Source organism: Zingiber officinale, chromosome 2A, assembly GCF_018446385.1.
Source record: "Zingiber officinale cultivar Zhangliang chromosome 2A, Zo_v1.1, whole genome shotgun sequence".
Classification (NCBI taxonomy): domain Eukaryota; kingdom Viridiplantae; phylum Streptophyta; class Magnoliopsida; order Zingiberales; family Zingiberaceae; genus Zingiber; species Zingiber officinale.
The window spans coordinates 39,617,848-39,635,024 of record NC_055988.1 but is presented as its reverse complement, the minus strand read 5'-3'; positions in this window follow the sequence as shown (position 1 = coordinate 39,635,024).

Genomic DNA, 17,177 nt, shown 5'->3' with positions numbered 1-17,177 from the left:
TAACTTGACCTCAAAACTCCTCTATCCTCTCAAAATGATTCCAAATTTCTTAGAACTGATCTTGAGTCAGGAAAACATGCCCCTACAATAAGTGTTGGTGGGAAACATGCTCCTCATGAAGAGTCTCCATAGAAGTATGAAAAAAAAAAAATCAAATCTAGAGTGACTCGTATCGTCATAAGCGAATGAATATCTAGTCAACTTAGAATGTCTAGCTAACTTAGGGTATCTAGAGGAGGAGAGTTCAGAGCGATCTATGGGGGTGGGGGCATAATTGGTCATTAAGTCCTTAACAATCCAATTGGCAGGGTTACAAACTGTGGTGTGGTCGGGGCTAGGTAGGAGAAGTGGAGATCCATTTCTCCTAATAAAACCAAAATCATTCTCTTCCTAGCTAATCATTTTTATTGTTGCACAAGTATCAATATCGATATTAGAGTTGCCTAAATAATATCTAAACTAAAAAGATTTTACTCTAAGTGTTTAGTAATTTGTGTAATTAATCTGCCAAAAACAATTGTACCCATAATAGCTTTGTCAGATCTTGTTAGGGTGAGCATATTATATAAGCCAAAATGTCTTTATGCTCGGGCAGGTTTTGTCTGGTCGAGCATATACGGACACAAAGGCAACCATTTGGCCTTTGTTCGACCGGTGATTATACCTCTCCCATGTTTCTAGGCTTAAATTCCTCCTTCATTTGCTCAACCCATCTAACATAACCCGTATCACTAACCTTCAAAAATATTCTTTTTGCACTAGTCAGATAGAGTTTCTTGATTATATTGTTAGTGCTAAGGGAATAGTAGTTGATGACAAAAAGGTTAAGGCAATTCATGAGTGGCCAATACCAAAAATGATAGCTGAGGTACGTAGTTTTCACGGGTTTGCAAGTTTCTTTATGAGGGTTCTTAAAAAATTTAGTTCTATAGCTGCACCCTTCACTGAAGTTGTTAAAAAGAAGGTTGGGTTTCATTGGGATAGTGAACAAGTTTTAACTTTCAACTTACTTAAGGAGAAGCTAAGTTCTGCACCATTACTTGCATTACCTAACTTTGCTAAAACTTTCGAAATTAAGTGTGATGTATCAAGAATAGGTATTGGAGTTGTGCTAATACAAGAAGGTTGATCTCTTTAGAGACTTCAGATTACTTGTGGCAGACTATCCAACTTATGACAAGGAGATGTATGCATTGGTGAGGGCTTTAGAGACTTGGCAACATTACTTGTGGCTCAAAGAGTTTGTCATTCACACTAATCATGAATCGTTGAAGTATTTGAAGAGCCAAAGTAAGTTGAATAGACATCGTGCAAAATGGATGGAGTTCATTGAATCATTCCCTTATGTGGTCAAGTATAAATAAGGTATGGAAAATATTGTTGTAGATGCTTTGTCTTGAATGTATACCTTGATCTATACTTTGAACACTAAATTGTTAGGATTTGAATATATTAAATATCTATATTCTAATGATATTGGCTTTAGAAATGTGTTTGAAGTTTGTGAACATACTGCATTTGGATAGTTTTATAGGAATGAGGGATTTCTTTTTAGAGTGAATAGGTTGTGTGTGTCTAATTATTCATTGAGGGAATTATCAATCCAAGAAGCTCATGGTGGGGGACTAATGGGATATTTTGGAGTAAGAAAAACTCTAGAAATGTTGGTAGAGCATTTCTTTTGGCCACACATGAAATGAGATGTGGTCAAGTTTTGTGAGAAGTGTATTACATGTAGGCAAGCAAAATCTAGATCTTTACCTCATGGATTGTATACACCTTGACCAATTCTTAGTGAACCTTGGGTTGAAATTTTCATGGACTTTGTTGTAGGACTACCAAGGTCAAAATGATGTATGGATTCTATTTTTATGGTTGTGTACATATTTTCTAAAATGACTCATTTTATTCCTTGTAGGAAAATAGATTATGCTAACCTTATTGTTGATCTATTTTTTAGGAAGATTGTGCGGCTTCATAGAGTACCAAGGAGCATAGTTTCATATCATGATGCAATGTTCCTAAGCTACTTTTGGAAGACTAGCGGAGAAAGTTGGTAACAAAACTTTTGTTTTCTATAACTTGTCATCCAGAAACAGATGGACAAACTGAGATAGTAAATTGAACTTTATCTACTTTATTGAGAGCTATCATTCAAAAGAATTTAAAAGGTTGGGAAGATTGTTTACCACATGTTGAATTTACTTATAATAGATCTGTGCATTCTACTACTAATTTTTCACCTTTTGAAGTGATATGGGTTCAACCCTTTAACTCCTTTAGATTTGTTACGTTTGTCTATCTCTCAGCGTACCAGTTTAGATGGTACCAAAAAAGTTGAGTTAGTGAGGCAACTGTATGAGAAAGTTTGATTGCAAATTAAAAAGAGGACAGAGCAATGGATGAAAGAAAGTGATCTTTTAACCCCAGAGATTGGGTTTGGGTTCATATGAGGAAGGAAAGATTCCCTACTAAACGTCGTATTAAGTTGCTTCCACGAGGAGATGATCCATTTCAAGTCATTGCTTGAATCAATGATAATGCATACAAGCTTGACTTACCAGATGAGTATAATGTGAGTGCTACATTTAATGTTTTTGATCTTTCTCCATTTGATGTAGGTGATCAAGATTCGAGGACAAATCCTTTTGGGGAAAGAGGGAATGATGGAGTCAAAGAAAGAGAATAATAAGTTGCCCAACAAGCTAACAATATAGATCATGCTCAACCCACTCTAGATATTAATGATGATCCATTAAGCATCAATGGAGGCCCAATTACAAGGGCTAAGGCTAAAAAGATGAAGGAAGCACTTAATGTGCTAATTGAAGATGTGAAGGTCAAAGCTACCATTGAAGAAGTTTTGACCAAGAGCATGTCATCCGGCTTAGTCAACCTAATTCAAGCCTTAGATGAGCTTAATTAGGACTTAAGTCTCATGTCTATGTAGTAAGGATATGTTTGCTCGATTTAGACTTAATTTTTACCTTTATTTGGGTTGTAATAATGTCATAAGCTTAAAATAGCTAAGTAGTCTACATAGGTCTTTACTAAATGGACTTTCTTTTGGCCTTTAGGATTTTTTGGTCACCCTATAGCTATAAATAAAGGGGGTGACGACCACACATATATCTTTTGACATATTTTCAATCTAAAGCATGGTGAGGCTCTCACTTGTTGGTTCTTCATTGAAGTAGAACTTATCAAGGCATTCCCTTGTGGCGTTCAAAGACTTATCAACCACCATCCCAAGGTTGTGGCATCTTCCATCTTCTATACCAAGGTTCATGCTTTCCTAAGCATTGGGTCGAGGTTCCTTTCATTAATCTTATCAATTTAGACCTTTCTTTCTTTCTTCTTCAATTTGTTGTGCGCACTTGAGATATCTTTCTCATTGGGTTCACTTTAGAGGATGGCAGAGAAGAAGCAGACACAACCATGTGGATCTAGCTGAAAAGAAGAAGAAAGAGGTCATGTCATCCAACATGACAATACAAAGATACCCTTGACCGGGTCGTGTCTATAAGACACGGCCATGTCGAGGTCATGTCCGCCGCACACCCCTGCCAAAATCAGCTTCTCTACTCACTCTTTCTCCCTAATCCTTGTCCTCCTCAAACCTTCCTCTTCCACTTCTCAAATCTAGATCTTAGACTCCTTTTCTTCAAGATCAAGATCTAGATCTAGATCCAAAACCTAATTTCAAATCTAAAAAAAAAAATCACTCATCTTCTTCTCCTCCTTCTTCCTCAAGATCCACCTTCGTTCACAAGATCTCTCCTCCTTTTTCTCCAATCAATCACTTTCCCTCACTGATCTTTCCATCATGTCCCATCTTTTGAAAAGAATCCGAAGAGGAAGTGATGGATCTAGCGTAGGAAAAGAACCGGGAAGGGATAAAGGCAAGGGAAAAGCTACATCAAAGGACAAAGGCAAGAGGATGGCAGACTATGAAGGTAATGATAATGAGCATCATATTATTTTTAGAAATGATGAACATAAATCTAGATATGATTCTCTTATTGTTAGAAAGATTGTGTGAATAAAATAACTAATTATACAACTACCATGGATGTTTTGTGAATTAGAGATGATGTAGATTGGATGGTTAGCTCTTTTGATTAGGATGATATTATGTACTCACATCTATCAACATATCTCCGCCTTATTCTTGAATTTCTAAGTTCAATTGATGTTCACTTATCTTCTGAGGATGATTATATTGGCAATATAAGTTTTAGATTAATGAACCAGAAATTTCAGTAAACATTTAATAATTTTAATAACTATTTTGGATTGCCTACTAGTGGTGCTCGAAGGTTTGATTCTAATTTTAATTGGAATAGATTTTGGACTTCTATATTGGATCAACCAATCCTTATGAGCCCTCTAGAGCTAAAGCCTGTTGGGTTTTTCGGGCCGCGAAAACCGCGTTTTCGCGTCGAGGAAACCCCGAATCACCCTAGCCAACGGATCCGTGCGAAGAGTATAGAACAAAATTTATGAGTACGAGTTTACAACTTAGATCTACTCCTAGATCTACATGAAGAAAGAATATACCCTTGATGCGAAGCCCTTCGCAATCCCGCTTGTCCTCGGTTCGCCGGATCTCGAAAGTGTCAAAGTAGACATTTCTCTATGTGTATCCACACAAGCAAGAGATGGAGAAAAATCTCTAAGGATGTGCTAGCAACCTTAGAGATCAGTAGGGAGGAGAGGGAGAGCAAGAAGAAAACTCAAGAGGAAGAAGAAGATGGAGTTACAACCACTTGAATGAAAAATCAATTTTTTCATTCCACCTAAAAGTGCCAGCCACTTCAAGGCATGTAACCCCCATGGAATATCAAGAGTCAAGTCTCTTGATCTCCTCCATGAGGTGGCATTTGGTCAAGTCAAACTTGACCAAATGAAGAAGCCTTGATGATGTGGCATTGGTCAAGTCAAAGTCAAGTCAAAACTTGACTCTTCATCTTCCTACTTAAGTCAAGTCAAACTTGACCACTTCTCTCCCTTGGTTGATCAAATCTAACCATTGGTTCAAGTCAATTTTAATTTAATGAATCTCTATTCATTGAATTAAATTAATTAAATGAGTCTAAATCCAAATTAGACCCACTTAACACATGAACCAAATTGAGTCTAACTCAATTAGCCTACTTTGGATTACTCTTAATCCAATTTGGTTCATCATATGAACGTAATCATTTAGGTTCATCTAATGAACCTAATCTCCATCTAATTGCCCTTAGTGTGTGACCCTATAGGTTCTTGTAACGTTGGCAATACCCCTAAACCCATTTAGGAGCATAAGTAATGAGCGGTATCTAGCAACACATCATTACTACCCAAGTTACAAGAATGTTGAGATCCAACATCACCTTGTGACTACTAATTATGACTCCTCACAAAATATGACAAGTGTCCTTCTATCCTAGACATCTAGATTGATCAATGTGAGGCATAGACCGTGTCATCCTCTAATCAATCTAAATCTTGAACTCCAAGTAGACTCACTCAATCAAATGAGCTCAATATCCTATATTGACTTATTTGGGCATGGCCATGCACTTCGTGGTCTCACTCTATCAAGAATATCGATGTTGCTCCCGTCATATAGGAGGGATAGATCCCATCTACATCACTCACATCCCTCTGCATAATTCGTTACATACCCAGTAATCGCCTTTATAGTCCACTCAGTTACGGGTGACGTTTGACGAAACCAAAGTACATAACTCCTTATGTAGAGATCCATGGTGACTTCAGGTCTAAGGACTAGTAGTCATACTAATAGCCACATGAGAAAGTATATGACACTCATATAACGATCCATGATACTTTTGTTGGTTGCTACTCGGAAAGCCTATAGGTTCCACTGTACAAAAATTTTGTACAAAGGTCTGAACCTTTTCCTAGCTACCATGTGTTCTTTTAAATTAAATTTTGGATCTCCTGCGAAACTTAACACGTTTGATCCAAAACTTAATCTATTTGTTCTTTTAGGTTTTGACTTGGATCTCCTGCGGAACTTAACACGTTCGACCCAAGTCTCCTTAAGTTATTAATTCCATTAAATATTAATTTCCATAAAAGGTTCCCAGTACTGACGTGGCGAGGCACATGGCCTTCTTGGATATGGGAGCAACTACCACCGACTAGACAAAACCTTTAATAGAAAGCTAATATTTAATTTCCTAAAATAACTTTAGGTTAACCAAAGAGAACAATCAAATCACAAGGAAAAGAAAGAAACAAAAGAACACAACTTCGAAAAACATATTCGAAATACTAGAACGTAAGCCTCTTGTATTTGGTATTATTTCCATAAATAACTAGCATGATGCGGAAATAGAAATTACTAGTTATACCTTGTAGAAAAACCTCTTGATCTTCTACCGTATTCCTCTTCTAACCTCGGACGTTGTGTGGGCAACGATCTTCCAAGATGAGAAACCACCAACCACCTTCTTCTCCTCCAAGCAAGGTTCGGCCACAAAAGAAAAGCTTCACCAAGGAGAAAAACCAAAATACTAACCAAGCTCCAAGAGATGCTAGCTTTCTCTTCTTCTTCTTCTTCTTCTCCGAGTAGTATCCGGCCACCACAAGAGCTCCAATAGAAGGGTAGGGTTCGGCCACCACAAGAGGAAGAGATGGAGAGGTTGGCCGGCCACACCAAGGAACAAAAGAGGGAGAGGAATAATAGATGTTGTGTCTTGTGAAGGCACCCTCACCCCTTCTTTTATATTCCTTGGCCTAGGTAAATTAGGAAATTTAATTACAATAAATTTTCCTTAATTTCCTTGACATGATTTAATTGAGAGAAATAAAATAAAATTTCCCCAATTAATTTCAAGTGGCCGGCCATCATTGGATAACAAAAGAGGACAAGTTTTAATCAACAATTAAAACTTCCTAATTTGTTTCCGGAAATTTTAAAAAAATAAAATTTCTCTTTAAGATCTCTTCATGGTTAATAAAAGGAAATATCTATAATTTTAATTTTATTAACATGTGAATAATTTTAAAGAGAAAATAAAACATCTCTCCAATCTACAAATAAGGAAAGAGATCTAATCTCTTTCTTTAATCTTTTGTAAATCTTTTTACAAGAGAGATATTTTAATTTTAATTCTCTTTTAAATTAAATCTTCCACATAATAATAAACATTAAAATTAAATTTTCTTTTTAATTAATTATGGCCGGCTCTACTAGCTTGGGTTCAAGCTAGGGCCGACCACCTTAAACCCAAGCTTAGGCCGGCCTTAGCTTGGTTCCCAAGCTAGCTTGGCCGGCCCCCTTTAGGTGGGTATAGAAGGTGGGTATATGTGGGTATAGTACTCTATAAATAAGAGGCTACGATAGGGACCGAGAGGAGGAATTGGTTTTGGTCTCCTGATAAAATTAAGCATCCCGTGTTCGCCCCGAACACACAACTTAATTTTATCAATGATAATTCATTCCACTAGAGAACTATCATTGAACTACCGCACCAATCCCAAATTACATTTTTGGGCTCCTTCTTATTATGAGTGTGTTAGTCTCCCTGTGTTTAAGATATCGAATGTCCACTAATTAAGTGAGTTACTGACAACTCATTTAATTAATGTCTAAGTCCAAGAGTAGTACCACTCAACTTTATCGTCATGTCGGACTAAGTCCACCTGCAGGGTTTAACATGACAATCCTTATGAGCTCCTCTTGGGGACATTATCAACCTAGTATCTCTAGGACACAGTTTCCTTCTATAATCAACAACACACACTATAAGTGATAGCATTTCCCAACTTATCGGGTTTATTGATTCATCGAACTAAATCTCACCCATTGATAAATTAAAGAAATAAATATCAAATATATGTACTTGTTATTATATTAGGATTAAGAGCACACACTTCCATAATAACTGAGGTCTTTATTCCTTTATAAAGTCAGTATAAAAGGAACGACCTCGAATGGTCCTACTCAATACACTCTGAGTGTACTAGTGTAATTATATAGTCAAGATAAACTAATACCTAATTACACTACGACCTTCTAATGGTTTGTTCCTTTCCATTCTGGTCGTGAGCTACTGTTTATAATTTATAAGGTACTGATAACATCATCTTCTGTATGTGACACCACATACTATGTTATCTACAATATAAATTAAATGAACAACTACAAACAAATGTAGATAATTAGACCAAATGTGATTCTTTATTCATAATGAATGTTTACAAAGCTTAGGCTTTCAGTATACACTCCAACAATCTCCCACTTATACTAATGACTAAGCTGCCATATCTTCTACCATACATCTGATTCCCATTCCCTCCACATGCCGATCGAAAGCTTTTGCCGGAAGGGCCTTAGTGAAAGGATCTGCCAGGTTATCCGCTGATGCAATCTTGGCGATGACAACTTCTCCTCGCTTCACGATATCTCGTATCAGGTGGTACTTGCGCTCTATATGTTTACTCGCCTTATGAGCTCGTGGTTCCTTCGAGTTTGCAACTGCACCACTATTATCACAATAAATTGTGATGATCTTGGGCAAACCAGGAATCACATCTAAGTCCATTAGAAAGTTCCTGAGCCATACTGCTTCTTTAGCTGCCTCAGAGGCTGCTACATACTCAGCTTCCATGGTTGAGTCCGAAACGCATTTCTGCTTAACACTCCTCCATGAAATGGCTCCACCTCCTAAAGTAAACACATAGCCTGATGTAGACTTACTGTTATCCCTATCTGATTGGAAATCTGAATCCGTGTAACCCACAGGGAGCAAATCATCTGCTTGGTATACTAGCATATAATCCCTAGTCCTTCTCAGGTACTTTAATATATGCTTTACCGCAGTCCAATGTCCTTGTCCAGGGTTACTCTGATATCTGCTGACCATGCCTACGGCAAAACAAATATCAGGTCTCGTACATAGCATTGCATACATTAGGCTTCCTACAGCCGAAGCATAAGGAACTGCTTTCATGTCCTCTATCTCTTTTGATGTCTTTGGAGACATCTCTTTAGATAAAGCTACTCCATGTCTAAAAGGTAAGAAACCTTTCTTGGAATCCTGCATGCTAAAACGAGCAAGGATTGTATCTATATATGAAGCTTGGGATAGACACAACATTCTTTTCTTTCGATCCCTTATAACTTTGATCCCAAGAATGTGTGCACATTCTCCTAAGTCCTTCATATCAAATTGTTTGGACAACCATACCCTTACGTCTGATAATACTTTGACATTGTTGCCAATTAACAAAATATCATCTACGTATAGTACAAGAAATACCACCACGTTTCCGTTACACTTCTTATATACACAAGACTCATCCGGACTTTGAATAAATCCATATGACTAGATTACTTCATTAAACCGGATGTTCCAAGACCTTGAAGCTTGCTTCAGTCCATAAATGGACCGATTGAGCTTGCACACTAGATGCTCTTTGCCTTTTTCAATGAACCCTTCTGGTTGCTTCATATGGATGTTCTCTTCAAGACTTCCATTAAGGAAAGCTGTCTTGACATCCATTTGCCAAATCTCATAATCCATATGAGCAGCAATGGATAAGAGTATCCGGATAGACTTAAGCATGGCTACCGGTGAAAAGGTTTCCTCATAATCGATTCCCTCTTTCTGAGTATACCCTTTCGCAACAAACCTAGCTTTGAAAGTTTCTACCTTTCCGTCTGTCCCTCTTTTTCTTTTGTAGATCCACTTGCATCCAATGACTTTTACACCATCAGGTGGTTCTACAAGCTCCCAGACCTTATTAGAGTACATAGACTATATTTCAGAATTCATTGTCTTTTGCCAAGATGCTGCATCTATATCTTGGAGTGCTTCGTCGTATGTTCGGGGATCAGGTTCATGTTTACCCGAGATCAAGTCCGAAGATTCTCTCAAAAACATGAATCTCTCAGGCTGCCTTACAACCCTCCCACTACGACGAGGCACTGTCTGTGGTTGTGTATCATGTGTGACACGTGTTGCAGTCTCTTGTGGTACTTCATCTTGTACTGTTGGTACTAAAGTAGACGTGTCCTCTCTTAGTTCTTCTAAAATAACTTTACTACTGGGCTTGTGATCCATTATATAGTCTTTTTCTAAAAACTGGGCATTGGTGCTAACAATGACCTTCTGGTCTTTAGGACTATAAAATAAACCACCTTTCGTTCCTTTGGGATATCCTATAAACACGCGAACTTCTGTACGGGATTCTAACTTATCAGCATCTGGTTTCAGCACATGTGCTGGACTACCCCAAATCCGAATATGTCTTAGACTGAGTTTTCGCCCATTCCACAATTCTATGGGAGTAGAAGAAACTGATTTAGAAGGTACTAAGTTCAGAAGTGCGTTCTTGTTTCCAGAGCATATCCCCAAAACGAATTTGGTAATTCTGAATAACTCATCATTGATCTAACCATCTCCATAAGAGTCATATTCCTTCGTTCTGCTACACCATTCTGTTGGGGTGTTCCAGGTGCAGACAATTGGGATTGAATCCCAGCCTCTGATAAGTAATTCCTAAACTCTCCTAAGAGGTATTCGCCACCACGATCAGATCGTAGTGTCTTGATACTTTTACCTAATCGTTTCTCCACATCAGCCTTGTATTCTTTGAACTTATCAAAGCACTCGGACTTGCGGCGCATTAGGTAAATATATCCGTATCTTGAATAATCGTCTATAAAAGAGACAAAATATTCAAAACCTCCTCTTGCCTGGACAGACATAGGACCACACAAATCAGAGTGAACCAACTCTAACACTTCTTTGGCTCTATACCCCTTGGCCTTGAACGACCTCTTGGTCATTTTACCTTCTAAGCAAGATTCACAAGTTGGAAAATTTTCCAACTCTAATGAACTCAAAAGTCCATCAGCTATAAGCCTCTGAATCCTACTTAAATTAATATGACCAAGTCTTAGATGCCAAAGATATGCTTGGTTCATTTCTGAAGGTTCTTTTCTCTTATTAGAATTAGAAGATGAGTTATAAATTTCCATGTTTTGCTTTGTGGAAGAAATTGGATTTAAAATATACAAATTGCCAACTAATGCACCAGAACAGATAATCACTTTATTTCTTTTAATAACTACATCGTTACTGAAAGAAACTGAATATCCATCTATAAACAGTTTAGAAACTGAAATTAAATTCTTTCTAAAACTGGGTACATAAAGACAATTTCTTAAAACCAAATTCCTATTTCTACTAAAAGATAAGTAGACGTCTCCCACTGCAACAGCTGCCACCTTAGTAGCATTGCCCATGTAGACGGTAATTTCTCCTTCAGATAGTCGTCGGTTTTCCTGGAACCCCTGCAAGGAATTGCAGACATGATCAGTGGCTCCCGTATCTACACACCAGGTGCTGGTAGATAACACCGCTAAACATGTTTCAACAACTAGAGTATGAGATATACCTTTGTTTTGGTTCCTACGAGGATCCGCCTTCAATGTCACCTTGCTTACGGATGAAGCACTTGCCCTTGACTTCTTCATTCCGACTTTAAATCCGTACTCGAGATTTATTCACTTTCTTTCGAACCACTTGTTTCTTCTTCTTCTTTCCTTTCGGTTTAGAAGTAGAACCATTTCCAAAGATAGTGAATATGAGCATTGTGACGAAATAATCCTTCTGCTGAAGTCAGTAGTTCCGCTAATGAATAAGCCCTCTTATTCATATTATAGTTCAAGCGGAACCGCTCAAAACTTCTAGGTAGCGTTGGAGGATCATATCGATCCGGGTTTCCCCATCAATTTCTCCTCCAAGGATCTATCTCGTTCGGATAAGCCATCATTTTTAGGATATAATCCCTTACAGGAGTACCCTCTTGCATGGTGGCTGTCATTATCTTTCTCATGGCTTCTTGCCTAGAAGCCCTATCCTGATGACCAAAGAGTTCCTTGAGATTGTTCATAATATCATAGGCTGTTGGTAAATCTTGATGTTGATGTTGCAATACATTTGACATTGAAGCCAAAATGTAACACCGCGCCATCTCATCTGCTTTTACCCATTTCCTATGATATTCAATCTCCTCTTGGGTAGATTCACCAGTAGGTGCATCAGGGCATTGCTCAGTCAGTACATATTTATAGCTAGAACAATGTCCAGGTTTCTTTTCCAATCTATGTAGTTTGGTCCAGTAAGTCTATTCTGTTGAAGTATGATGGACAGTGGGTTGAAAGACATCCTAAGAATCACAAATAACTTTTGGTCAGAACTCTAAATTTAGAATAATATTGATTCCTCAAACAATACTATTTTAAATTAACCAACACCTCATAACACCGTGAATTTTGTATGCCACGTTAGTGTGGACGTATACAAATTCAACATTTGTAAAAGGAGGGTTTTAACCCATTAATTTTATTATCTTGTCAACCTAACTTTTTGACAAATAAAATTAATAGTTTGCATCATTTGGTCACACAAATAATAGCAGTGACTCCGATGGGGAGGATACTATTAGATGTGTCTACGTGTATAGCATTACTTGACACTAAGTCCATTAATAAGAGTGTGGCCCTTCCGTTGGGGAAGATCACACGCTCTTAATTAACTTCCTATAGTCATCCAAAAATAGAAGTCTATTCTAGTGATCCACAAACAAGCTCATCCGTTATGGAGGAAGGCACTCAGAGCCAACGCGCAAGCTTGTTTGCATCACTTACAAACCAGTAATGGAGACCATGGGATTTATTTAAAAATCCCTCTCCCACTTAGTTATTTATAAATGAGGAATTTTAACTATGCTAGCCTACTTAAACTTGTAAACTAACATGCACACGCACAATATAAAAGCAATAAATAGAAAATTTAATTTTCAACTATTATGGCTTTTATCTCTAATTGTCCTCCGTGTGTTGTCATCCCAAGTCTCTGCCATATTTGGCCACCGGGTCTAGCAGTCGCATCCATCTTGCTCCTAGTTCCGCTGCGCCTCGGTCCTTAGAAGGTTCCACGCTTTGCAAGATTCGATCCATGACATAAATAGAATTTTACATTTTGATCCTATATTCCATAAAAGGAATGTACATGTATCTAGATCAAAAATAAAATCCTAATAAAACTAAATACAGCTCCTGCTGTATTTAATACAATCATGCACACACATATAAATTGCCCTTGACATGTCCAAGGGTCCAATCACACATAATTAACTAAAAGCCATAATAGTTGGATCCTGCATCCACAAAGTTAGCACATCCTACTATTATCCCGCCTAAATTATGTATGACATGTGCATAATTAAACTAAATACCAAATACACAGAGGCAAAACCCTAGCTCTGATACCAAGTGTTGGTTGCTACTCGGAAAGCCTATAGGTTCCACTGTACAAAAATTTTGGACAAAGGGCTTAACCGTTTCCTACCTACCATGTGCTGTGATAAATTAAATTTTGGATCTCCTGCGAAACTTAACACGTTTGATCCAAAACTTAATCTATTTGTTCTTTTAGGTTTTGACTTGGATCTCCTGGGGAACTTAACACGTTCGACCCAAGTCTCCTTAAGTTATTAATTCCATTAAATATTAATTTCCATAAAAGGTTCCCAGTACTGACGTGGCGAGGCACATGGCCTTCTTGGATATGGGAGCAACCACCACCGACTAGACAAAACCTTTAATAGAAAGCTAATATTTAATTTCCTAAAATAACTTTAGGTTAACCAAAGAGAACAATCAAATCACAAGGAAAAGAAAGAAACAAAAGAACACAACTTCGAAAAAACATATTCGAAATACTAGAACGTAAGCCTCTTGTATTTGGTATTATTTCCATAAATAACTAGCATGATGCGGAAATAGAAATTACTAGTTATACCTTGTAGAAAAACCTCTTGATCTTCTACCGTATTCCTCTTCTAACCTCGGACGTTGTGTGGGCAACGATCTTCCAAGATGAGAAACCACCAACCACCTTCTTCTCCTCCAAGCAAGGTTCGGCCACAAAAGAAAAGCTTCACCAAGGAGAAAAACCAAAATACTAACCAAGCTCCAAGAGATGCTAGCTTTCTCTCCTTCTTCTTCTTCTTCTCCGAGTAGTATCCGGCCACCACAAGAGCTCCAATAGAAGGGTAGGGTTCGGCCACCACAAGAGGAAGAGATGGAGAGGTTGGCCGGCCACACCAAGGAAAAAAAAAAGAGAGGAATAATAATTGTTGTGTCTTGTGAAGGCACCCTCACCCCTTCTTTTATATTCCTTGGCCTAGGTAAATTAGGAAATTTAATTACAATAAATTTTCCTTAATTTCCTTGACATGATTTAATTGAGAGAAATAAAATAAAATTTCCCCAATTAATTTCAAGTGGCCGGCCATCATTGGATAACAAAAGAGGACAAGTTTTAATCAACAATTAAAACTTCCTAATTTGTTTCCGGAAATTTTAAAAAAATAAAATTTCTCTTTAAGATCTCTTCATGGTTAATAAAAGGAAATATCTATAATTTTAATTTTATTAACATGTGAATAATTTTAAAGAGAAAATAAAACATCTCTCCAATCTACAAATAAGGAAAGAGATCTAATCTCTTTCTTTAATCTTTTGTAAATCTTTTTACAAGAGAGATATTTTAATTTTAATTCTCTTTTAAATTAAATCTTCCACATAATAATAAACATTAAAATTAAATTTTCTTTTTAATTAATTATGGCCGGCCCTACTAGCTTGGGTTCAAGCTAGGGCCGGCCACCTTAAACCCAAGCTTAGGCCGGCCCTAGCTTGGTTCCCAAGCTAGCTTGGCCGGCCCCCTTTAGGTGGGTATAGAAGGTGGGTATATGTGGGTATAGTACTCTATAAATAAGAAGCTACGATAGGGACCGAGAGGAGGAATTGGTTTTGGTCTCCCGATAAAATTAAGCATCCCGTGTTCGCCCCGAACACACAACTTAATTTTATCAATGATAATTCATTCCACTAGAGAACTATCATTGAACTACCGCACCAATCCCAAATTACATTTTTGGGCTCCTTCTTATTATGAGTGTGTTAGTCTCCCTATGTTTAAGATATCGAATGTCCACTAATTAAGTGAGTTACTGACAACTCATTTAATTAATGTCTAAGTCCAAGAGTAGTACCACTCAACTTTATCGTCATGTCGGACTAAGTCCACCTGCAGGGTTTAACATGACAATCCTTATGAGCTCCTCTTGGGGACATTATCAACCTAGTATCTCTAGGACACAGTTTCCTTCTATAATCAACAACACACACTATAAGTGATAGCATTTCCCAACTTATCGGGTTTATTGATTCATCGAACTAAATCTCACCCATTGATAAATTAAAGAAATAAATATCAAATATATGTACTTGTTATTATATTAGGATTAAGAGCACACACTTCCATAATAACTGAGGTCTTTGTTCCTTTATAAAGTCAGTATAAAAGGAACGACCTCGAATGGTCCTACTCAATACACTCTGAGTGTACTAGTGTAATTATATAGTCAAGATAAACTAATACCTAATTACACTACGACCTTCTAATGGTTTGTTCCTTTCCATTCTGGTCGTGAGCTACTGTTTATAATTTATAAGGTACTGATAACATCATCTTCTGTATGTGACACCACATACTATGTTATCTACAATATAAATTAAATGAACAACTACAAACAAATGTAGATAATTAGACCAAATGTGATTCTTTATTCATAATGAATGTTTACAAAGCTTAGGCTTTCAGTATACATTCCAACAACTTTCTCATGGCGGGTCATTTAGTATACATTCTCTAATGCATACTCATGTGTCACATTGATATCTCTATATCCATGACTTGTGAGATCAAGTTATCTAGTTGACCTACATGCTAGTCTTATTGCATTAACATTGTCCCTGAATGTTAATACTCTACTAGGAATGATTAAGAGTAGTGTTCCCTAAATCATCTCACTATCGGTTCAACTAACCGATTGATATAGGTGAGAATCGTCTACTCAAGGACGTTATTATACTTAGTTTATTTGGCACCAATACAAGTAAGTATAATAACCAAAAACCAAATGCCTTTATTTATATAGAATATGATACAATAAGTCCAAAATACAATCATCAAATGATTGGCTCTAGGGCTCTAGCTAACAAAGCCTCCCATTTGTAAAACCCATATTCAGATACTACACCGTGTTATGAGCCAAATCATCTTTGGAAGAGGGGATAGTGATGGGGTAGTTAGAAAAGTGGAACTTTACTCTCTTTGGGCTATGCTTAATAAAGTTGATTTTGATTCTGATTTTCATTTTTTATAAAACCTTATGAGAGCTAGGAAAGCAACTCGGGGTTGATTGTTTTTGGTGCTTTAATCACCCAAATAGCTATAAATTTGGGTTGTGAACTTAATGGGTTAGAGGTCATTCATGGCAACAACAAGATCGATATCGATGCTTGTCTTACAATGAAGATGATTTGTCAAGATGAGAACGGGTTTGCCTTATCTAGAAAAGATGATTTTCCATTACCTCTATCTTGTCTCGAACGTACCTCAGTTCGCAACCCCCCTAATTGGGTGATTACTGACATAGTTCCCGAGTTTGTTCCATCACTAGTAGGAGACAATGATTGCCACCTTGAGCCCTCATCATCTGGACACCCGCAGCTGTCCAGACATCTGGAACTTGCTAGGCACTCTTTTTCCTATGGTATGGGTCCTTCCAAATTTGACTTTTCTAACTTTCGTGCCCCATTGGATTCGCTTCATGAGAAGCATAGTGCTCAACAACAAATGTCGGAGGGTCGCTTCAATTATCTGATGACTAGTTCCAAGAAGTACGTGACCATTTTCAATTTATAAGAAACTTCCATGGCCAGGTTGCTAAGTTTGTTCAGGATTATGATACGGACCAGGTGAGAATGAGAGAATTTATGGAGGCCATGGACATCACTAGACATCAAGTAGATACTCTTTATCACTACCATAAGTACCTTGGTCAGATCCCTAGTTTCCCTTCCAGCCGACGAGGACCTCCCTTTCCCCCACCTCCACCACCTTATTGAGTTCATCGGGACGATGAAAAGTTTAAGTCTAGGGTGGTGTTTGCACAGCCTGAGTCTTTTGCACTTTCTTTCTTAATTTTATATAAGTTCTCCATTATTAAACAACTTAATATTGTTAGAAAAAATAATTAAATATATTTTTATTTAAACAAAATGATCTATC